At 42.6% G+C, this 23,377-nt stretch overlaps 1 protein-coding gene and 1 long non-coding RNA gene across 6 annotated transcripts in view; one reads left to right on the top strand and one right to left on the bottom strand.

The window, feature by feature from the left end:
- Positions 1-22,770, bottom strand: part of LOC140188275 (uncharacterized) — a 76,556-nt gene extending 53,786 nt beyond the window's left edge. Inside the window, exons 1-2 of the long non-coding RNA XR_011883250.1 lie at positions 22,619-22,770; positions 21,624-21,672 (exon numbers count right to left, since the gene is read on the bottom strand). This is a non-coding gene — a long non-coding RNA (uncharacterized lncRNA). The remainder of the gene's footprint in view (positions 1-21,623; positions 21,673-22,618) is intronic.
- Positions 21,561-23,377, top strand: part of sbno2b (strawberry notch homolog 2b) — a 171,947-nt gene continuing 170,130 nt past the window's right edge. The window contains exon 1 of one of the 5 annotated variants that reach the window (XM_072244367.1): positions 21,561-21,667. The gene's annotated coding sequence lies outside the window, so the exon portion shown is untranslated. Of the gene's footprint in view, positions 21,856-21,914; positions 22,077-23,377 lie in introns of those variants that run through there. The other 4 variants (XM_072244370.1, XM_072244366.1, XM_072244372.1 and 1 more) reach the window with 4 other exon arrangements.

Genomic DNA, 23,377 nt, shown 5'->3' with positions numbered 1-23,377 from the left:
CCTCAGGGGCTTTCCTTTGTCTCTGGGTGCTCATCTTCACACTGAGGAAAGTATGGTGCAGATAGAGGAGGGCCCCCCGCCTCCACCGTGCACCCTTAGCTAACTATCTGTTTGTTTAATGTTTAGTTTTGTAGTTGTGTAACTTGAGGAGACTCATTGAGGTATCTGTTGAGCTGGAAGTGTTACTGAATATTTAGTATTGAAGTCTGTGTAACTTAAGGTGGGTTAGATGTTTGGTTGAATGTTTTATTGTTTGTCTGGGAATACATGATTAATGTGCTCATTCGTAATCAGTGTCTGCTGCTTCATTTACCAAACCCATGAACCTGTTTCCTCGTAACAGTGAGATGCTCGCGTGTGACATGGTGGCGTAATGACGTATGCCATTCATGTACTTCTTACATATAACCTATAATAAGACCATAAGCTAAGGGAGCAGAAATAGGCCATTTGGCCCATCAAGTCTTCTCCGCCATTTCATTGTGGCTGATCCATTTTCCCTCTCAGCTCCAATCTCCTGGCTTCTCCCTGTATCCCTTCCTGCCCTGACCAGTCAAGAATTTACCAACCTTTGTCTTAAATATACCCAACGACTTGGCCTTTGATTAAGAATGCTTAATCAAAGGCCAAGTCGTTGGGTATATTTAAGACAAAGGTTGGTAAATTCCCTTCACAATCTTCGGACTGTAATGGTCGTTGATACAAATTTCACTGTACGTTTTTATGTATATGTGACAAATAAAACTAATGTTTCTATGGAACATAGAACATTATGTTGTGCTGAACTAAACTAGTAATTAAATGCCTAACTAAAATAATCCCTTCTGCTTACTCAGTGTTGCTCCATTCTCCACACATTCTTGTGCCTAAAAGCCTATTGAACACCTCTCTCAAATTTGCCTCCACCACCACCCCGGCAGGACATTTCAGACACCCACCACCCTTTGTGTAAAACAAAATCCCTCACACATCTCCTGTGAGCTCACCCACTCTCACCTTAAATGTATGCCCTCTAGTACTAGGCATTTCAGCCCTGGGGAAAAATACTGGCTGGAAGAAATCCGCCCATTTGTCAGTATAGGTAAGATGGGCTGAATGGCCTGCTCCCGTGCTGTATGACTCCCCAGTCACAAAGTTAGAGCTCACCACGCAACCACCAGACAGTATCTAAAATTGAAGGTATTTTGTTGCTGGGAGCAAGAGGATATTAATAAGAACGTTATTACTGATAATGTTATCAATAAGATTGAAAGAATATAGAGAAAATTTACAAGGACTTTGCCAGGATTTGAAGAACTGAATTATTGGATAAGGTTGAATAGGTTAGGTCTTTATTCCCAAAGTGTTTTGATAGAGGTATACAAAATCATGAGGGGTATAGATGGGGCAAGTGCAAGCAGGCTTTATCCAATGAGGTGAAACTAGAACTAGAGGTCATAGGTTAAGGTTGAAAGGTGAAGTATTTAAGGGGAACTTCTTTACTCAGAGGGTGACACAAGTGTGGAACGAGCTGCCAGTGGGAGTAGCGGACATGGGCTCGACTTCAACACCGAAGAGAAGTTTGGATGGGAGGGATACAGAGGGCTGTGGTCCAGGTGTGGATTGATGGGACTATGTTCAGCATGGACTAGGTGGCCTGAGGTTTCTGTGCTGTTGTGCCCTATGACTCTGTGGCCCTAGGAACACAATTACTCAATGCATTTTTCTTTCATAACCTTTGAATATTAGATCAAACAGAGAGTAGTGCTACATCTTCATCTGATTTGTTGAGTGTATAATATCACTGTTTTGTGGAACTTTCACCTTGGGATTCCAGTTTTCCAGGGCAGTTAATAATATGGATGTTTGCTGTCACAATTACCTGCTCATATTCCTTGTTATCTCATTAGCAGTCTGGTTGTCTGCCTTTTTGAGGAAATCAATTCCCACTAACATTTTAGCATATTAGCATACTTGGGAATGTTATAATAAGAGTCCCTTTAGACCAGATTCTCCCAACCAGGGGTCCACAGCTCTTCAGTATGAGTGTTCTCTTAGGATGCAACAATTAATAAGTCTCGCCCTTAAGTTATTGCATGATATGGTAGGCAAAGCACAAACAAAAACACTCAATGTGACAATAAGGACACTAGAGAACATATCACTGTAGTCTGGAGCAATGAAAAACAGACTGTTGCAGCAACCGAGCAGCATTTATGGAGAAAAACACAGATGGTGGATATTTAGGGACTCGTTGCTAACAGATGCTGCCTGACTAGTTAATTTCTTTTCGCAGATGTTTGCACTATGTATGACAGAGTCGTTTGCCACAATCACTTCAACGTCTCTGCAAGTATTTTTGGTCGAAACGTCGACTGCACCTCTTCCTAGAGATGCTGCCTGGCCTGCTGCGTTCACCAGCAACTTTGATGTGTGTTGCTTGAATTTCCAGCATCTGCAGAATTCCTGTTGTTTGAGTATTTTTGGTAGTTCCTTTCCTTAATTCAAAATACAAATTCACTCTGAAGAAGACAGAAGCTATGTATCTGTCATCATGCTGCTACCTAATTACCTTCAGGTTACGTCAGTGGCTTATAAGAAGCTTCCCATTTCCAAGGCTAGTAGAGATTTGTCAACACCAGGATACTAGATATCTCCCAAAGGACAAACATTGATAAACAAAAGGGCCATTGTTTGTGATCAGGGCAAGGAGACTGTCTGCTATGTATTTAAGTCATCTCTCAGTTACAAACTACTGAGTAACTTCAGTAACAGCCTTTGCCATTATAAGATGAAGAGAGATTTTGTGCTGTGCATCAGAGTGGAGCCATTTTTATTTTTTTAAGTCTACTCCTGACAGCCAAACTGGCTAGCTACTGATGAAGAAAGTGCTAAAGTAAACCAAGATAGAGAAAGAAATTGTACAAAAAGGACGGGTTACACTTGAATCCTAGGGGGACCAATATCCTGGCAGGGAGATTAGCGAGGGCTACTGAGGTGACTTTAAACTAGAATGGTTGGAGGGTGGGAATCAAATTAAAGAGGCTAGGCGAGAGGAGGTTAGTTCACAACAGGGGGATGGGAACCAGTGCAGAGAGACAGAGGGGTGTAAAGTGAGGGTAGAAGCAAAAAGTAGTAAGGAGAAAAGTAAAAGTGGCAGGCCGACAAATCCAGGGCAAGCATCAAAAAGGGCCCCTTTTCAACATAATTGTATAAGGGCTAAGAGAGTTGTAAAAGAGCGCCTGAAGGCTTTGTGTGTCAATGCCAGGAGCATTCGTAACAAGGTGGATGAATTAAAAGTGCAGATTGTTATTAATGATTATGATATAGTTGGGATCACAGAGACATGGCTCCAGGGTGACCAAGGATGGGAGCTCAACGTTCAGGGATATTCAATATTCAGGAGGGATAGACATGAAAGAAAAGGAGGTGGGGTGGCGTTGCTGGTTAAAGATGAGATTAACACAATAGAAAAGAAGGACATAAGCTGGGAAGATGTGGAATCGATATGGGTAGAGCTGCGTAACACTAAGGGGCAGAAAACGCTGGTGGGAATTGTGTACAGGCCACCTAACAGTAGTAGTGAGGTCGGAGATGGTATTAAACAGGAAATTAGAAATGTGTGCAATAAAGGAACAGCAGTTATAATGGGTGACTTCAATCTACATGTAGATTGGGTGAACCAAATTGGTAAAGGTGCTGAGGAAGAGGATTTCTTGGAATGTATGCGGGATGGTTTTTTGAACCAACATGTCAAGGAACCAACTAGAGAGCAGGCTATTCTGGACTGGGTTTTGAGCAATGAGGAAGGGTTAATTAGCAATCTTGTCGTGAGAGGCCCCTTGGGTAAGAGTGACCATAATATGGTGGAATTCTTCATTAAGATGGAGAGTGACATAGTTAATTCAGAAACAAAGGTTCTGAACTTAAAGAGGGGTAACTTTGAAGGTATGAGATGTGAATTAGCTAAGATAGACTGGCAAATGACACTTAAAGGGTTGACGGTAGATATGCAATGGCAAGCATTTAAAGGTTGCATGGATGAACTACAACAATTGTTCATCCCAGTTTGGCAAAAGAATAAATCAAGGAAGGTAGTGCACCCGTGGCTGACAAGAGAAATTAGGGATAGTATCAATTCCAAAGAAGAAGCATACAAATTAGCCAGAAAAAGTGGATCACCTGAGGACTGGGAGAAATTCAGAGTTCAGCAGAGGAGGACAAAGGGCTTAATTAGGAAGGGGAAAAAAGATTGAGAGAAAACTGACAGGGAACATAAAAACTGACTGTAAAAGCTTTTATAGATATGTAAAAAGGAAAAGACTGGTAAAGACAAATGTAGGTCCCCTACAGACAGAAACAGGTGAATTGATTATGGGGAGCAAGGACATGGCAGACCAATTGAATAATTACTTTGGTTCTGTCTTCACTAAGGATGACATAAATAATCTTCCAGAAATAGTAGGGGACAGAGGGTCCAGTGAGATGGAGGAACTGAGTGAAATACATGTTAGTAGGGAAGTGGTGTTAGGTAAATTGAAGGGATTAAATCCCCAGGGCCAGATGGTCTGCATCACAGAGTGCTTAAGGAAGTAGCCCAAGAAATAGTGGATGCATTAGTGATAATTTTTCAAAACTCGTTAGATTCTGGACTAGTTCCTGAGGATCGGAGGGTGGCTAATGTAACCCCACTTTTTAAAAAAGGAGGGAGAGAGAAACCGGGGAACTATAGACCGGTTAGCCTAACATCGGTGTTGGGGAAACTGCTGGAGTCAGTTATCAAAGATGTGATAACAGCACATTTGGAAAGCGGTGAAATCATCGGACAAATTCAGCATGGATTTGTGAAAGGAAAATCATGTCTGACGAATCTCATAGAATTTTTTGAGGATGTAACTAGTAGAGTGGATAGGGGAGAACCAGTGGATGTGGTATATTTGGATTTTCAAAAGGCTTTTGACAAGGTCCCACACAGGAGATTAGTGTGCAAATTTAAAGCACACGGTATTGGGGGTAAGGTATTGATGTGGATAGAGAATTGGTTAGCAGACAGGAAGCAAAGAGTGGGAATAAACGGGACCTTTTCAGAATGGCAGGCAGTGACTAGTGGGGTACCGCAAGGCTCAGTGCTGGGACCCCAGTTGTTTACAATATATATTAATGACTTGGATGAGGGAATTAAATGCAGCATCTCCAAGTTTGCGGATGACACGAAGCTGGGCGGCAGTGTTAGCTGTGAGGAGGATGCTAAGAGGATGCAGAGTGACTTGGATAGGTTGGGTGAGTGGGCAAATTCATGGCAGATGCAATTTAATGTGGATAAATGTGAAGTTATTCACTTTGGTGGCAAAAACAGGAAAACAGATTATTATCTGAATGGTGGCCGATTAGGAAAAGGGGAGGTGCAATGAGACCTGGGTGTCATTATACACCAGTCATTGAAAGTGGGCATGCAGGTACAGCAGGCGGTGAACAAGGCGAATGGTATGCTGGCATTTATAGCGAGAGGATTCGAGTACAGGAGCAGGGAGGTACTATTGCAGTTGTACAGGGCCTTGGTGAGACCACACCTGGAGCATTGTGTGCAGTTTTGGTCCCCTAATCTGAGGAAAGACATCCTTGCCATAGAGGGAGTACAAAGAAGGTTCACCAGATTGATTCCTGGGATGGCAGGACTTTCATATGAAGAAAGACTGGATGAACTAGGCTTGTACTCGTTGGAATTTAGAAAATTGAGGGGGGATCTGATTGAAACATATAAAATCCTAAAGGGATTGGACAGGCTAGATGCAGGAAGATTGTTCCCGATGTTGGGGAAGTCCAGAATGAGGGGTCACAGTTTGAGGATAAAGGGGAAGCCTTTTAGGACTGATATTAGGAAAGACTTCTTCACACAGAGAGTGGTGAATCTGTGGAATTCTCTGCCACAGGAAACAGTTGAGGCCAGTTCATTGGCTATATTTAAGAGGGAGTTAGATATGGCCCTTGTGGCTACGGGGATCAGGGGGTATGGAGGGAAGGCTGGTGCAGGGTTCTGAGTTGGATGATCAGCCATGATCATAATAAATGGCGGTGCAGGCTCGAAGGGCCAAATGGCCTACTCCTGCACCTATTTTCTATGTTTCTATAATATACTACAGTGAAGTGGCAAGGTAGCAGGGTGGTTGGCGTAAATGCTATTGCAACGCCAGTGACACAAGTTCAGTTCCACTGCTGCCCGTAAGGAGTTTGTACACTCTCCTTGTGACTGTGTAGGTTTCCTCCAGATGATCCAGTTTCCTCACACATTCCAAAGATGTGCAGGTTGTTAGGATAGTTGGTCACGCGGGTGCTTATTGGATGGCATGGGCTCTTTGGGCCAGAAGGGCCTGTTAACTCACTGTATCTCCAAATAAAACTAAAAATAAACCTTAGCACTCACTAATGTCTGGGTGCTCCAGTTTCCTTCTACACCCAAAAGACGTGCTGGTTGTTAGGAAACACAAGAGGCTGCAGATGTTGGAATCTGGAACATGCACAAACCACTGGAGAAACTCACTGGGCAAAAAGTGCCCAAGAGCAGAAAAGCCTGCAGAAACTGGTGGACTCAGCCCAGTCCATCACAGCCAAACCCTCCCCAACATGGAGCACAATTGCATGGAGCGCTTCCACAAAAAAAGCAGCATCTATCATCAAGGACCCCCACCATCCAGGCCTTGCTTCCTTCTCACTGATGCGATTGGGAGGGAGGTACAGGAGATTCATGTCCCAGACCACAGGGTTTAGGAACAGTTATTACCATCAGCTCCTGAACCAGCATGAGTAACTTCACTCACTTCAACTCTGAACTGACTGCACAACCTATAGACTCACTTTCAAGGGCTCTACAACTCAGCTTCTCAGAATTATTTATTTATACTTGCACAGTTGTTTCTTTTGCACATTGTTTCGCAGTCTTAGTTTGTGTGTAGATTTTCACTGATTCTATTGTATTTCTACTGTAAATGCCTGCAAGAAAATGAATCTGAAGGTGACATATATGTACTTTGGTAGTGAGTTTACTTCGAACTTTGAAATTTGAGTAGCTTTTGTGGGGGGAGAGGAACGGCTGACATTCTGGGATGATACCCTACCTGACCCAAGTCCTGAAACAGGATTTTGACCCAAAATGTTGACAAGTTCTTTCCTCCCACAGATGCACTGAGGTCTTCCAGCAGATTGTTTGCAACTGGTTGTAAGGTCAGTTTCTACAAATTACCCATACAGTAATGCTGAAGGAGGATATTTTGTGGGTAAATTTAACATTGAAATGTAAAGCGTGTGAATTTACGAATGGTACTGCTAAAGATGCCAATACATTCTGAATTCAAATTTTTAAGGTTAATATTTTATGCAGTGTTATTTATTTGCAAACGTTTCCCTGGAAATGAAAACATCACTTCTTTAGAAATTAATGCTGCAGACTTATTTTTGTAATTATTCCATAGATGCTGCCTGCAATGTTCCCTTTAATTTGTAATGACCAGTGCGTGCAAAAACCTTGTGCTGTGCAATTTTTTGCCCTGTGACAACAACACGTGAGCACTGAATAATTGTTCAATAAAAACAGTATAAGTAAGCCAGTTCTAAAATCTGCAGACAAATCATCGCAAACTTGACAACACCATCCGCATCAGAAACCAGAAAAGAAAATGTGATCCTGTATAATTGCGAAATATACTTAACATGCCAATGACGTAGAGATTGACAACCTTTTGTAACAGTTTAGATTCCTTTGTGTGCGCGCACCTTAGAGCAAACAGTGGCTGCCTGGCCTAGTGAGTTCCTCTCGCATTGTGTGTGTGCTGCTTTGGATTTCCAGCATCTGAGGATTTTCTTGTGTTTGTGAGATTCTGCTTTTGGCTGGCATACATATTATTGGCAGAACAAGACAAAATTGATAAACCAGTTTGAAAAATTTTATTGATGGAATGGGAAAAATCAAGTTTTCAAATTTAAATCTCCATGACACTCAAGAGACAGAATTAGGACCTCCTTTTCCTTTTCTGTTAGTAATATATTTCAGTAATTTGGTTCCAATGAACATGACCTGAGGTTCCATTACTGTTTCCTTCTCAGTGATTTTCGAGCTTTGAAGTGGAGGGTTTCTCGTTTAACGTGCGTGAGTTCCCAAGAGTGCACTGGTTTTTACAGAAAGGTTTCACATTCATACTGCGGTGGTCAGTTATAGTATCTGACATTGTGACATGAATGCTATGATGCAATTTCCCGATCTCACTCAACAAACAAAGACCACAAAATCTGCCATTGCCATTCTGGTGTGAAACTCTACACTGACAATGTCACTCCATGTCTTGATGACTTCCTTTCAGGACCATTTGTAAACATATATTCTTTACAACTCCCTGTGTTTGTATTGTCCTTCTAAATATCACTCAGATGCATAAATACACCCAATTATCTGTTGAACTTCTAGCAATCAGAGACCCTTGTACTGGGATTTATGAAACAGAAAGTAAAACCTAGTTCAACTTGTTTGCTGTGAGGCTCAGTGATGCCTCATAAATACAAATACGCAATCTTAAATTCTAAGGGAAAGACAAAAATTTGCAGTTTTTTGGCCCGAGTTATTAGTCTGTTTGTAGTTACCTCCTACTCCGGTAAATATCTAAATATGCTCACTATAGCCCTATTTTCTTAAGACTATAGTGATGCTCCTAGACAGTCATAGGAAGTTCAAAAAGCTGATGAAAGGCTGTGCCCACAAGAGGCATACTCATTTTGCTAGAGGAGTGTTCTGTTTGGTATGGGAGACTCTTCTAGACCAGATGATGGTATGGCCCAGGTGGCGGAGATCTTTGATGGATGCACTTGGTCAAATTCCATCTTCCCCAGAGTATACTGGTGCAATTCTACACTGCCATCACAGAGAAAATCCTCACATCAGCCACCTGCGTCTGGTTTGGTGCAGCGTCCTCTCACAGTATACGAAAACTTCAGAGAACCGTCAGGTCAGATGAAAAGATAGATGGCTGCAGTCTACCATTCCTGCAGGACTTGGATGTGCCCAGGACAAAGAAGATGGCAAGAAAAACTTATTACGGACACTACCCACCCTGAGGACTGCCTTTTGCAAAGGCTGTCTTCTAGAAAGCACTAGAAAAATATTAAAACAAAACCCTCTTGTCATCTTAAAAGTTGATCAACTATTCTAGTTAGCCCCCTCCCACTCCTCTCCATCTATTAATCCAGTGACGGCATTGCACATTAAACACTTTAAGGCACTTGTTACAATGCTGTTTACGTTGGAAATAGATGCTGGAATTTATGTAATTATACACATTTTATACCATATCTGTACCTTAACGTCTAACTTCTTTTTTATATACTTATTTATTCTTTATCTTGTTGAATGTTATTTTTGTTTTATGTCACGCCAACACACCACAGCAAATTCCTAATACATGTGGATCTATATAGTGAATAAAGTTGATCCCTGATCCTTGATCATGGATGATGCTTTCTTAAGGCAGCACCTCCTGTAGGTACCGCTGGTGGCGGGTGGGGGTGGGGGGAGGTTTGTGCAGGCAGGAATGAAACTGAGCATGAACAAAGTTGCAACATCTAAACAGAAACCTGAGTGGCTGAGCAAATTGTGTTACCGTTATGGCAGGGGCTCACATACACCAGACCAATGCAGGGTTAAGGGCGAAACTTGCAGAAAATGCAACAAAGCAGGCCACATACAAAGAGCATGTTGGGCAGACAGAAATAAATGGACTGCACAGGGAAGAGAAAAGGATAAAAAGTCAAGTTGTAATTTCAAAACGAGCACCTATCTGCATGCCGTTAATGACAAATCTGATAATGATGAGTGTGACACAGGACCAGACAGCCCTGAGGTTTACAATGTGTAAACTGACAATAGACAAACAATATAGCTTATACCAGAAGGAAGTGGAAAATAAATTAAAATAGAATTGGATACTGGCTCGGATCTTTCAGTCTTTCTACGAAATGAGCTGGAACAGCATTTCAAAGATACCGAACTAAAGTCTGTTGATATCCAACTAAGAACTTAAACTATGGGAATGACATTCCTAACAGTGAACTATATCAACCAAAAGGCCACATTGGACTTGTCTGTGGAAAAAAATAAGAACACCAGCATTGTGGGGCCGTGATTACAATTTGATTGGAGAACCATCCACATCCCTGTCAACTGAAAATGTATTAGAAAAAGTACTGAAATCACAAACGAGAGAAAATCTGCAGATGTTGGAAGTGCCACTGTTACTGGAAATACCACAGCAGTGGTCAAGGATGGCATTGGAAAACTCAAACATATCAAGGGTAAATTATTGTTGAAAATGCCAACCCCAAGATTTACAAAGCCCATCTGGTTCCATATATCACCTGTGATAAAGTAACCAGTGAGCTAGATCACATGGAGGCTGAAGGAATTCTTTCCAAGTTTAAGTGGAGCCCAGGGGCAATGCCAGTGTTCCTAGTAGCCAAGGAGGATGGGTCTGTCAGGATCTGTGGTGATTTTAAGGTCATCATCAACCCAGTACTGAAAATAGATCAATACCCTCTGATAGGGGTATCTTTGCAAACCCTTCTGGAGGAAAACACTTCAGCAAAGTGGAAACACGAGGAAATCTGCAGATGCTGGAAATTCAAGCAACACACACAAAAAGTGCTGGTGGAACACAGCAGGTCAGGCAGCATCTGTAGGAAGAGGTACAGTCAACGTTTCGGGTCGAGACCCTTCGTCAGGACAGAGTAGACTTAGCTGAGGCCTACCTACTGATGGAGACGGAAGAAGAGTCCAAAGTGGTTCTCACCATAAACACTCAGACAGATCTTTATCACTATAACAGGCTTATTTTTTGTAGTAGCATATGCACCTGCACTCTGGCAGAAACCTATGGACCAGGTGCTACAAGGCTGCCGAGGTATTCAGTGTTACCTGGATGATAATATTATTACTGCTAAGGATGACAGGTAACATCTCCAAAATCTCAAGGCAATGTTAAAAAGATTAAAAGATTACGGACTCAGAGTCCAACACAACAAGTGTGAATTTTTTAAACCAAGCATCAATTACTGTGGTCACACCATTAACGCACAAGTTTTATAAAAGTGATCTCTGAAAATTCAAACAGCGGTGAATGCCCTGGGGCTAAAGGACATACTACAATTGTGGTCCTCAATTACAATAACAGGTTCCTGCCAATCCTAGTATTGTGTTCTACCACTTGAACTCATTATTGCAGGTCTGGAAGAAATGGCAATGGAGAAAGCAATGTGAGGTGGATTTCAAGCATACATTGTACTCTCACATTATGATCCAAATCATCCAGTGAAGCTTGCCTCTGACGTCTCACCTTATGATATGGGTGCAGTCGTGTCACATGTTATGAGTGATGGAAGTGAATGCCCATAACGTTTGCATCACATTCTCTTACTGGTGCAGAGAAAAGTTATGCAGATTAACAGAGAGACCTTGAGTCTGGTCTGGGGTGTAAATCATTTCAACTGGTATTGTATGGGAGAGACTTTACCCTCATGACTGATCATCAACCACTTGAGTCCATTTTCAGTCCACAAAAGGGTGTTCCACTAACAGCAGCAGATTCAATGCAGAGGTGGGCTCTGATTCTTGGAGGACACAAGTAGAAGGGGATATCTAATCATGAGGACATCTAATCATGGAAATACTGATGAGTTATCCTGTTTACCCTAGGAAAAGGAAATACCTAAAAAATTAGCAAAAGAGGACTCTCTTCTTGAAATATTCTCCTAAAGCAAATCAAAAGTCTCTCTATTATGGCAGAGAAGATCCAAAGGGAAGTCAGAAAAGACCCCACACCATTTCAGGTCTACATGGCAACTGAAAACGGTTGGAACGTGCAGCAGAAATTCCAGTTTTCCCAGCACTGGGATGAACTTACCCTTGATGTGCGTTGCCTTATGTGAGGGTTGTGTACTGTTGTGCCGTCCAAGCTGATAGCTAAATTGTTGGAGGAGCTACACGCCGGTCATCTAGGTATAGTCAAAATGAAAGAGTTGATTTGAAGTTTTGTCTGGTGGCTGGGTCAGCAAGTCTAGCAGCTTGCCAAGTACTATTTGGGATACCAACATGTTCCGAAGATGCCAGTAGCAGCGTCTCTCCATCCTCAGGAATGGGCTACTTTGCCCTGGCAGCTGATTCATGTGGATTTTGCTAGACCATTCATGGGCACAGATTTCTTGGTAGTAGTGGATGCAGCTACAGAGTGGCCAGAAAGGTTACCGACAGCCTCCATTACAGCCTCGCACACTGTTGATGTGTTGAGAAGCCTCTTCTCAAGGAATGGTGTTTCAAGTCACTTTGCCCATGATAAGTTTCTTAAGGTTGTTATAGCTGGGAGTGGTAGTGGGGACAAGCTCCCACTGCCTATTAAATGCTCCCAATGGTGTGCAACTCAAATAGCCGCTGGCTACCAAGTCCAGCTCCTGGCCTTCATGTGAAGCTTAGCTTCTAAAGTCAGTGGAGCTGTTTCTACTGACAGGAGAAGGGGGAAAGGTGGGCTACTAGCACCTTAAAACCAGTCACTTCAAGCAGATGGAGCTCGTAAACCATGGTTGGCAGCTCACCTATGAGAAGGAAAACCCTGATCTCAAACCTCCGCTGCCTTGCGGCTGTACCCATTCATAGGGAAGGCTTTGGGAGTAAACCCCGAGGAAAAAATCTGGAGCTGGAGTCACTAAGGCAGTCCTACATCGAGTTCAATGCTGACTGACAAGTCCTGTGACACTGCTGGTGCAAAACTGTATTGGTCTCTGCTGTTCCTTTGGGTTCATCAGATACATGAAAAGGGGGAGTTTGCTACATGGGCAACAGTTTGCTCTCCATATTGTACCGCCCAGGTTTGCATAGATAGACAGCCAGGAGAGAACATCCATGGGCGACCCCGAACAACGAAGGCCTCATGTCAATGACAATGAACCACAGTTTGTTGCAAAACAGTTTCAGTCAGTACTGAAAATGAATGGAATAAGACTATTACATCTGCACCATAGCACCCAGCTGCAAATGGCTTAGTGGAAGGGTTTGTTCAGAGCCTAAAGAACACACTGAGAGCAATATCAGCAGAACCAACTACAATAACACTAAATCAGAATCTCACTAATTTCCTCTTTGCATACAGCACACTTCACAACCAACAACTCACCAGCCATGCTGTTCCTAGGTTGTTCCTTGCACTCACACTTGGATCTCTTCAAACCCAATCTCAGAAGGAGTATGCAGGACAAAGAGCTGAGACAAATTGAGGGCTTCTCAAACAAGGAAGTTCGACGTTTCACTTCTAGGCAAGCAGTCCTTGTGAGGGACTACAGAGGTGATCAAAAGTGGGAGCTCAGTCAAATTAAGGACAGAACTGGACCACTCTCCTACACAGTGGAGTTTGTGTCGGATGTCATCCGGAGATGAAACACATTGATCAGCTGAGGAGAGCGGAGTCAATTGTTGGAGAGGAAAGGTGTGCAGAGATGTCAAAAACACTTCCTGCCATGCCAGAGTCAACGCCGACAACCACCACAGAGGAGGCCCCAGAACCTGAGTCACAAGTCTCACCTGCAAATATATGGCAGGGTTGGAGTGCCGTGGGAATGCTGTGAGACAGGTGGGGTAGAGAAGGGGCGGGAAGTGACACAGGACAGACACCAGGCAAGTTATTTTATTCCAAACAATTGGTTAATTGATCATTACAGAATGTCTCCCGCTCCCTTCCCCTTTTCCCAACCACGATTCCCCTCCTCTTGCTCCTGTTACGTACCCCGTAACTGGGTTGTCAAACCAGCAAAAATGGATCATTCAGTTGGAGTCTGGATTACTAGAACTAAGAAAGTTTTATTAAAGAAACAAGCAACACAGTACTCTAATCAAAAGGATAATGAATGCAACAGTTCAGCAACGATAAACATACATGTACACAGAATTAAGATAACAGGATCAATCAAGCTCTATCGTTGTCTAGGGGTAAATGACCAGTTTCAAAGTGACGCAAAGTTCAGTTCAATTTAGTTCAGTTCAGTTCACAGTAATCGCTGCCATGGCGATGGACAGTGGGAGGAAGGAGAGAGAGAGCAAAAACGAATGAATATTCAAGGCTTCCACACAGACCTTCGCAGTCAGCTTTCAGGCGAGCTCTTTGTGATGTCATCTGAGGTCACCGACCGTGACCCCTCCGTTTCCAGATACGATTGTTTCCCTGTGGTGAACCCGGCACCCAGGCAAGGGTGGACACACACCAGGTTCCCACCGATCGTGCCTTTCCACCCTGAGCGTCTATGGCTTGATCCCGCGACCAGCCGTCCAAAAGCTTCCCACCGACTTGTGAGAGGCGCACCGCTTCCAGGGTCTCATTACCTCGGGTGTCGTGTGTGTGTCTTGCCTTAGCGAACCTGTCCCTTTTTATCCCCCTGCTGGGGTATCGCCTGTCCATCACTTCAAACAGTTCAGGGTTCAAAGGGGGAGCCGATCTTGACAGCTCTCCTTCCTTCATTAACATCTCCAAATGCTGCTCCATTGTTTTCCTTATCTCTCTCTCTCCTGAAGACAGGTGTCAGACCAACTGCTGATTCCACTGGTGCCAGCCCAGGCCAGCTACATCTTAATCTATGTGTATTCTTGTCACACTCCCTTCCCACTCTCAGTCCACAATAGAGACCCATATATATATATGACTAGCGAGCAATGTGTTACATACAGTATTTGAGTTGAAATGCATTCTATATTGAGCTGAAATTTATAGCTAAGCAGGCAGGAGTCTTCTGCATTTAATATTTCAGTGATATTTGAGTTATATTGTAAATATATTGTTTGATTAAGCATTCCTTGTTTGTTCATGTAATTCATTATGGGTTGTATGTAAGAAGTACATGAATGGGACACGTCATTATGCCACAATGTCATACGTGAGCGTCTCACTAAAGAAAAGAAACTAAGCACACACAAGTTATCCCGGCTCCGGCGTTTTTTCTTTCGAGTAGTTTATGGAATTTCAAAACTTAACGATCCTCCCTCCCCTCTTCTGAACTCCAGCAAGTACAGACCCAGAGCCATCAAATGCTCCTTGTACACTATCCATTTCACTCTTGAGATGGTTCTTGTAAACCTCCTCTGGACCATCTCCAGTGCCGGCACATCCTTTCTGAGATGTGGGGCTCAGACTGCTCACAATACTCCATATGTGGTCTGACCACTTCCTTATAAAGTCTCAGCATTACATATGCTGGGCCCAGGACAAGTCACCCAATATGTTAACGCCTAGGAATTTAAAGCTGCTGAGCTCTCCACCACTGATTCTTCAGTAAAGTACCCATTCGAGATCGTAGGAAGTCGTTCTACTCACTGAAGACAAGGACTACATTTTGAGGGCTGGTCTTTTAAAGACCTTTGTTTCAAGAGAAATGAGCTTCATTCAACTTGGTTCTTCTGTGAGCAAATGCCGACCATTTTTGTTCAGCACAGGTAGAAAATCTCACTGTTGGCAAATTGTGTACATTGTACTACTTTCAACAACATTTGCAGAAATTTTGTACTGAGCCAAAAAGTGCCAACGCAAATGAAAATTACATCAAGAAGTCAGGAGTCATATTTCCCATCGGAGGTTAAGCCATCATGAAATGCACCCACAACTGCTCTGCTTAAAGCTACATGAATTTTCTACAGCACAGCACCTTTTTATTGAATTTTGCAAAGGAATTTCTAGCCCCTGTCTGGCTGTGTAACACTGTCCTGAAATTGCTAATGTCAAATTCGTCAATAAAGCTTTCATTATTAAATGAAAAAAGTTTTCCACATGACTCAGCATCCAGTCTGTATGAATATAAATGGTCATTTCTGAGACTCAGTCCTGATATCAGTTCCTATATATTTACATGATTAATTGAAAATAATAGCTTGCATTCCGCCAGGATTAACTTTAGGAACAAGTTCATCTTAAAATCAAATCAAATAAAATCCCAAGAGTATGGAGAGGAGAGATCAAAACATTATTTTGAGTTTGCAAAACAATAACAAGTACAATTAAGGATAATCACAAGCCATTTTGTACCTACAGTATATTAGAAGCAAGACAGTAGCCAGGGTAAGGGTAGGTACACGCAAGTATAAAGGAGGGGATTAGAGTTCAGAAAAGATGGGCGAGGTTCTTAATGCGTACCAAGGAGAAGGACATGGATGATGGCAAAATCAGGGAGGGATGTGTTGATATTTTAGGATTTTGTTGATATCAAGAAGACATTTAGGTGGATAAGTCCCCAATGTAATGGAATCTACCCATGGTACTGTGAGACATTGAAGGAGATTGCTGATGCCACAATCCAGAGATCTGTGCATCGTCTTTTTAGCCAAACATGAGGTCTCAGTGGACTGGAGAAGAGCCACTGTCTTTCCTTTGTTTAAGAAGGGCAACAGAGATATTCAGGCATATTGTAGTCAATGATTGTCTTATGTCTGTAATTGGGAAATTATTGGAGAAAATTGGAGTTTACTCACATTTGGGAAAGCATGGACTTATTGGAGATAGTTAGCACAGATGACTCATGAGGGTAGGACAGCAGCTGCTATCCACCTTAGAAAAACATATGACAAGGTCAGTCAAAGATCAATGTTGGGACCTCTGCTGTTTGTACTATGTATAAAAGTTTGGATGAAAATGTAAATGATCTAAATTTTGGGAAGTTTACAGATGTCACGAAAATTGGTGGAGTTGTGGATTAGTTCTTCCAATGTAGGAAGATCGTCAAAAGATATAGTTGAAAATTTGGGTGGAGAAATGGCAGATTGAGCTTAATCAGGACAAGTGTGAAATGATGCATTTTAGGAGGTCAAATAGAAGAGGAATAGAAACAGTAAAGGGTCGGAGTTTATGAGAGGCAATAATATGAAGAGAGATCCTGGGGTGCAAGTCTCCAAAAATGACAACACATTCAGGCAGGTCGGTAAAGAAGTCTACAGTGAAGTGACATTAAAAATAAATAGATGTCAGCCTGATAAAGAGCCTCAGCTCGAAACATCGAATGTTTATACTCCTCCACAGAGGCTGCCTGACCTGCTGAGTTCCTCTAAAATTGCACTGCAGGTTTGAAAAAAATACCAGCACTACATGTTAAATGTCCATTAAATGCTAAAGATACTGAACCAACTGTGAACGTGATCTCACTAGCTTGCTCTCTTTTTGCGCTAATTATTTAATTTAATCATCTGTAATTTATAGTATTTTCGTGTATTGCAATGTACTGTTGCTGCAAAACAACAAATTTCATGACATATGTCAGTGTTATTAAATCTGATTCTGATTCTGAAATGTCATCAAGATCTGCATGCTCTGTACACTTCTGCTGGACACAATGTGCAAGCCTTCTCATGTTCAGTAAAACGGAACGCAGCACAATTCACATTGTAAGTGTGAACATGGCATCAGACTCATTTCAGTTATCAAATGGCACCTCTAATTCTTTCATATCAGGAACTCCCAAACTTTTTATGACATTTACTAATACCATCAAGCAAGGGGTCTACAGACCCCAAGTTGGGAACCCTTTTTTTATGGGGTCCAAAACACTATTTTGCACCCTCTTTCTGATATGATAGCCAAGTCTATTCCAACAAAGTATATTAAAATGTATATTTGTACTTTAAATACCTATAAGTATCAACATTTAATTTTCCAGCAAGAAGCTAATCTCTGATTCCATCAGCTGAAGTTTCTAAATATAGAGTTGAATAATCTCCTATGAAATTGAAGTTTTCCACAACAGCAAACTTTTATCATCTTTTCCAAGAACTTAAACCAGCAGGCATAAATATTAATATACAGAAGGAACTTATGGACAATATAAAACATCAACAACTAAATTGCTAGATTATAGTGTTAGGGCATCTTGGGGTTAGGATATAAAGCAAATAACTTCAGTAACTAACTTCAGCCACCAATCTTCAGATCTAAATATGGACTGTAGATTAAATTTAAAATGCAACGCTGGATAATGGGATCCTAGAGCTGTGAAAACAGCAGTTGATTGAAGGACCAGACAATGCAGGTTAACATTGTCTGGAGTGTGGGAGCGAAGAAGGGTGTGTGAGAGTTTTGTGTGGTTAAAAGAAAGCATTGTAGATACAATACATTGTAAATATAGAGTTCTCCTTTGATCTTTAGCATATAAAATGTCCTGTAGTGTTGGCTCGAGCAGGCCTTTTCCTCTGAAAGGGTCTCAATGTGATGCCTGCTGTGTCTCATTTTGTTGAATAAAGAGATTGCTTCATATCTACCAGCTTCTTTTCTCTGGTGACTTTGTTCACGTGACAAGATATGGAATCAAGCAAATAACCATAAGATCTTAAGACATAGGAGCAGAATTAAGCCATTTGGCTCTTCAAGTCTGCTCCACCATTTTATCATGGCCTGATCCATTTTCCCTCCCAGACTCAACCTCCTGCCTTCTCACCGTATCACTTCACGCTTTGACCAATCAAGAACCTATCAACCGCTGCCTTAAATATACATAAAGACTTGGCCTCCACAACTGCCTGTGGCAAGGAATTCCACAGATTCACCACTCTCTGGCCATTCTAAAAGACAACCCTCTATTCTGAGCCTATGTTCTCTGGTCTTAGACTCTCCCACCATAGGAAACATCCTCTCCACATCCACTCTATCAAGGCCTTTCACCATTCGGTAGGTCTCAATGAGGTCACCACTCATTCTTCTGAATTCCAGTGAATACAGGCCCAGAACCATCAGACGCTCTTCATATGAGAAGTCTTTCCAAACCTGAAATCATTTTCCTGAACCTCCTTTGAATCCTCTTCGGTTTCAGCACATCCTTTCAAAATACTCCAAATGAGGCCTCACTAGTGCTTTATAAAGTCTTAACATAACATCCTTGCTTTACATTCTAGTCTACTTGAAATGAATGCTAATGTCACATTTGCCTTCCTCACCTCCGACTCAACCTGCAAATTAACCTTTAAGCAATCCTGCACAAGGACTCCCATGTCCCCCTGTGCTCAGATTTTTGTATTTTCTCTCTGTTTAGAAAATAGTCAACCCTTTCATTTCTTCTACCAAAATGCATGACTGTACATTTCCCAATACTGCATATATCTGCCACTTCTGCGCCCATTCTTCTAATCTAAGTCCTTCTGTAGCCTTTCTACTTCCTCAAAACTACCTGCCCCTCCACCTATCTTCATTTTGTCTGCAAACTTTGCAACAAAGCTATCAATCGCATCATCCAAATCATTGACATATAACGTAAAAAGAATCAGTTCCAACACAGACCCCTGAGGAACACCACTAGTCACCGGCAGCCAACCAGAAAAGGCTCAGTTTATTCCCACTCTTTGCCTCCTGCCAATTGGCCACTGCTTTATCCATGCTAGAGTCTTCCCTGTGATATCATGGGCTTGTAGCTTATTAAGCAACCTCATGTGTGGTACCTTGTCAAAGGCCTTCTGAAAATCCAAGTACACATCAACCAATTCTCCATTGCCTATCCTCCCTGTTATTTCTTCAAAGAATTCCAACAGATTTGTCAAGAAAGATTTTCCCTTGAGGAAACCATGCTGACTATGGCTTACTTTATCATGTGCCTCCAAGTACCCCAAAATCACATCCTTAACAATAGACTCCACCATCTTCCCAACCTCTGAGGTCAGACTGACTGGCCTATAATTTCCTTTTTTCTGCTTCTCTCCCTTCTTGAAGAGTGGAGTGACATTTGCAATTTACCAGTCTTCCGGCACCATTCCAGAATCTGGTGATTTTTGAAAGATCATTACTAATGCCTCCACAGTCTCTTCAGCCACCTCTTTCAGGCCCCTGAGGGATACACCATCTGTTCTAGATGACTTATCTACCTTCAGAACTTTCAGTTTCCCAAAAACCTTCTCTCTAGTTATGGTAACCTTACACACTTCATGACCCCTGACTGCTGGAACCTTCACAATACTGCTAGTGTCTTCCACAGTGAAGACTGATGCAAAATACTCATTTAGTTTTTCTGCCATTTCATTGTCCCCCATTACTATCTCTCCAGCATCGTTTTCCATCAGTCTGATATCCACTCTCACCTCTCTTTTACACTTTATGTATCTGAAAAAACTTTTCGTATCCGCTTTAATATTATTGGCTAGCTTACTTTTGCATTCCATCTTTACCTTCTTATTGACTTTTGATGGTAGTTGAAAGCTTCCCAACCCTCTAACTCCCCACTAGTTTTGCTCTATTATATGCTCGCTCTTTGGCTCTTATGTTGGCAACATGTTGACTTCTCTTGTTAGCCACATTTGTGTCATCTTGTTTTTAGAATACATCTTCCTCTTTGGGATGTGTCTTTCAAATTGCTTCCAGAAATTCCAGCCATTGCTGTTCTGCTCTCATCTCTACCAGTGTTCTTTTCCAATCAATTTTGGCCAATTCCTCTTTCATGCTTTTGTAATTCCCTTTACTCCACTGTAGTACTGATGAATCTGACTTTAGCTTCTCCTTCTCAAGGTTCAGGGTGAATTTGATCATATTATGATCACTTGCCCCTAAGGGTTCTTTTAACTTGAGCTCTTAATCAATTCCAATTCATTGCAAAACACCCAATCCAGAATAGCTGATCTCCTCCTGGGCTCAACCACCAGCTGCTCTAAAAAATTATCTAATAGGTATTCTAGAAATAACCCCTCTTGGGATCCAGCACCAACCTGATTCTACCTGCATATTGAAATCCTCCATGACTATTGTAACATTGCTGCCCTTTTGGCATGTATTTTCTATCTCCTGTTATAATTTGTAGACCACATCCTTACTACTGTTTGGGGGTCTGTATATAACAGATGTCATTCGAAGTAAGACAGGAACACGGTGTAGCCTATTTATTTGGAAAGAGTGCTGTTCAATTTTAAAATGTTTTAACAATTATTCAATGCATAAAATTGTTAATGCATTAAGGTAATATTAGTGCTTCCAATATTACTGTCTTTGCAAGACGAGTGACCCAGCCATTATCGATACGCTTCAGAGATTGTCCGGCGTCAGTGGTCGCCTAACCAGGGCTTTGCTCGCAAGACCATCCACCACCTGCTCCCATGGCTTCACGTGACCCCGATGATGCGCTAAGCAGGTGGTACACGTTGCCCCAGGGTGATCTACAACCCCGCAGAGGGAAGGAGGACCTTATACATTCTTTGGTGGAGACATATCTCCACCCCACCACCCCCCAGGAGCTATGGAGGGGAATAAACAGTCAATGACTGGGGCCGAGGCCCTTCATCATATTTGGTGAAAGGACTCCAGTTGGAAATGCTGCCTGACCTGCTGAGTTCCTCCAGCATTGTGCGTGTGTGTGTTTCACTCTGGGCTTATCTCGCACCCTTTTGCGACCTGTGCTTTAAAAGTCACGCGTGCCGCCCGGTTTGCAAACGTTTTTTTTTAACGGAGGGAAAGGGTAAGAGCGCCAGCGGAGGATGAGGGACGGAGCGGGGTGCTGGGGTGCTGGGGTGCTGCGGTGCTCTCGGCGTCCCAGGGCTGGCCTTCCCCCGAGCATGACGTCACGGGAGGAAGCGGCGCGTGCAGGAAGTGCAGGGAGGCCGCCGCCGGGACGCAAACATCGCTCACCTTAAGGATTAAACCTGTCGGATTCTCCTTTCCTCCACGGACAGGTCAGCTTTGGGAATAAAATGAAAAGCAGTTAGCGGCGGGGAGGTGGAAGGGAGCGACAGCCGCCGTCGCCACCGAAACCGGCATCCCCGTCACTCGAGCCCCGGGCTGTGGTAGGCCTCTGGTTACGTTCGAGCCCTCCGCCTCCCGGCAGCTAACAGCCCCAAAGGACGGGAAACAGAAAGTTAAGGTGAAAGCCTTTGTGTTTGGAGTCGGGGTTAGAATGCTACGAAACTATTTTGGAGTCGCGTTAAACTTTTTCTTCCACCCCCTCCCTCCCCTTGCCTAAACTTGGATTAGCTCACCCACAGTCTGGGGGAAAAAAACTATTTTGAGAAAGTTTCTTCCCCCTCCCCCGGCACACCAAATTGAATGATTCCGAGCTAAAATCAGCTCTTGTCAATAGTTTAGGTAAGTGATCTCATCAAGATGATTTGACATTCTCTTTCTCGCAGAGGAACTGCTAGAAAGTGATTGGTAGACCTCTTGTGTTATTTTATTTTTTTTAAGTGCCGCTGTAATCAAGCTTTTATTGAAGCTGAGACGTATTTCAAGCAAAAGTCAGCTTAGTAAATACTTCGGCGATTAGTTAACGTCTGCTGGTTGTTAAACTCGACAATAATGTGATCGAGTGAAAGGTTGAGAGATTGAAGTATTACGGACACCCTGCCCTTGATTGCTTTTAGTTGTAGTTTAATTTCCGCTTAATATCGGCTCCATTGGGTGGGAGCGATTCTGGGTTAACATGGAAGTCGCGGCGTCTTCCTATTGAGACAGTTTGTGTTCACTTCTTTCGCCTAAATAATCTGATTCAGACCGCGGCGAAGGACTTGTTGGGTGTGCTGTGCCGTCTGGCCCTTTTTCTGTTACGAAATAGCCACTCAGTGCAGTTGGTATTTTGCATGGCTAGCTACCGGTGTTAGTTAAACCATTTTATTTGCATTTTTTTGTACCTGTATATCGGCGTTGTATAATCCTTCAGGCACCTCGTCCTGCAAACGGTGTGCTCTCACTATTTTCATTATTTTCCCACCCCGCCGAAACGCCTTTGAAATGAAACTAGTTAATTTTGTGTCTTCGGAAGAAGGCGCATCCGACTTGTTTGTGCTGGACATGTAATGTTCCTTAAGGAAATCAGATTGCATGTGTCAGCTGACCCCCGTTGAACTACCGCAAGGCTTTTAAGTCGCCGCTGTCTACTCTAGATTCCACGATTTAGCCAATTAGGGAAATCTTGTGAAGATAAGCTTTTTCAGTTCCCGTACTCTGTTGGAGAAACTCAGCAGGCCAGGGAGTTTCTAAGATAAAGAGTGCAGTCGATGTTTCTGGCCGAGACCCTCCCCCAAGACCGTTAAGAAGGGTCTTCCACGCTGTATCGCAAATAAAAAAAAATGAATATCAAGGCAGGCAAATTTTGTTTACTGGATAAATACTAATTCAGCTATTAATGCAGTGCAAAAGTTTTAGGCACATAAATATAGCTAGGACTTTTGAACAATACTGCATTATAGAATGTGGAGTGAAAAGAAAGTTTGTTTAACAGAAGCAAAGTATGTTGGAAATTGCGAAGGTGAAGTGCTGTGAGAAGGGTTCAGGACAGGTGGCAGAGAAGAGGTACCAGGGTGTGGGATGGCACAGGTGCAGACATGCTCAGCCCTGAGACACCTGGCAAGGTTATTTGATTCCAAACAATTGGTTTATTGATCATTACA

This window comes from Mobula birostris, chromosome 26 (assembly GCF_030028105.1).
Source record: "Mobula birostris isolate sMobBir1 chromosome 26, sMobBir1.hap1, whole genome shotgun sequence".
NCBI classification, from domain to species: domain Eukaryota; kingdom Metazoa; phylum Chordata; class Chondrichthyes; order Myliobatiformes; family Myliobatidae; genus Mobula; species Mobula birostris.
This window is presented reverse-complemented; position numbering and strand designations above follow the sequence as displayed.